Genomic DNA, 1,305 nt, shown 5'->3' with positions numbered 1-1,305 from the left:
AAATTTTGGTGTCATGGAAAGCTGTGAATACTTATGTACATATAAGTTTTTTTATTATTACTTGGTGCTCTAGTGTGACATCTAGTACATTGATTTCGTATATATTAAGCTTTCACGCATTTGAATGTAGTTGTTTTGAAAAATTTGTGAGACTGATTTAAATACGTAAAAATACATTTTTGAAATTAAATGGTAAATGGTAAATGACCTGTACTTGTATAGCGCCCTTTCTAGTCTTCCAACCACTCAAAGCCCTTTTACACTACATGCCATATTCACCTTTTCACACACAGTTCATCCAGTGATGGCAGAGTCCCATCAAACAGACACTAACTCATTCATTCACATTCACACACGATGACATAGCACTGGAAGCAATTTGGGGTTCCAGTAATTGCTCAAGATCTTCAACATGCAGCAGGGGGGGGGGGGGGGGGGGGGGGGGGGGGAGAGCCAGGATCGAACCACAACCTTCCAGTTGACGACCCACTCTACCTTTGAGTCCACGAGCTTGCCCCTTTACACCCTTTGAAATGGCAAATAGAAATTAAAAATGGGATTCATACCAAACAAATTAAAATGGTTTCAAGTAAAATATATTTCAATACTATACATTCAGAGGGAATAGTATTAAAGTAGTGGTTAAATTTAACAGTTTAGTATTTCAGTTACTTATCAGTGAAACCTCTAATTACTGATTGTGTTTAATTGCCAATGACTTTCCACTTTTTTTATTTGGAGAGAAAGATTGTGCTATTGCTCCTTCAAACGTCATGTAATCTGCTTTAAAGTAGTATGTATAAACCTTCCACTATATCCTGACAGTGTAAACATGAGGACAGATCATCTGTGAAAAAGATTACTGCTTCACTCCGGCTCTCCTAGTGCTCCCTGATGGCAAGAATCCACCAGGCTGTTTTCGTCACGAGGCTGGTGGGAATTCTTGCAAATGCCATTTGAGCTTTAGGAGGAGCCACAGGAACTGATGTTTTCACAAGAATTATCTCCTCATGTACTACTGTCAGATCACAGTGAAAATGTCCACCTAATGACAAATTATTTTATCTACTGCAGCTTTAAGGCTGTTAGTTTACTGTATGAGTTTAGGTCTCCCTTCAAAATCAAACCTCAGTGTCCACTGGTGTTAAATTAAAGAAACAAAGTCATTCCAGACAAGCAGCTTCAGGGAGCTCTGTCAAAGCCTGGTGAAGGTGCAGCTGTGTTGTTTGGGAGAAACTGTTTAGTCAAGGTTACTTTGAATCACATGGAAGGTCCTCGTCGACATCTCTGCATGTGAAAAGTTAG

Source organism: Morone saxatilis, unplaced genomic scaffold, assembly GCF_004916995.1.
Source record: "Morone saxatilis isolate NCDOM2014 unplaced genomic scaffold, NCSU_SB_2.0 Contig9, whole genome shotgun sequence".
In the NCBI taxonomy this organism is placed as follows: domain Eukaryota; kingdom Metazoa; phylum Chordata; class Actinopteri; family Moronidae; genus Morone; species Morone saxatilis.
This window is presented reverse-complemented; position numbering follows the sequence as displayed.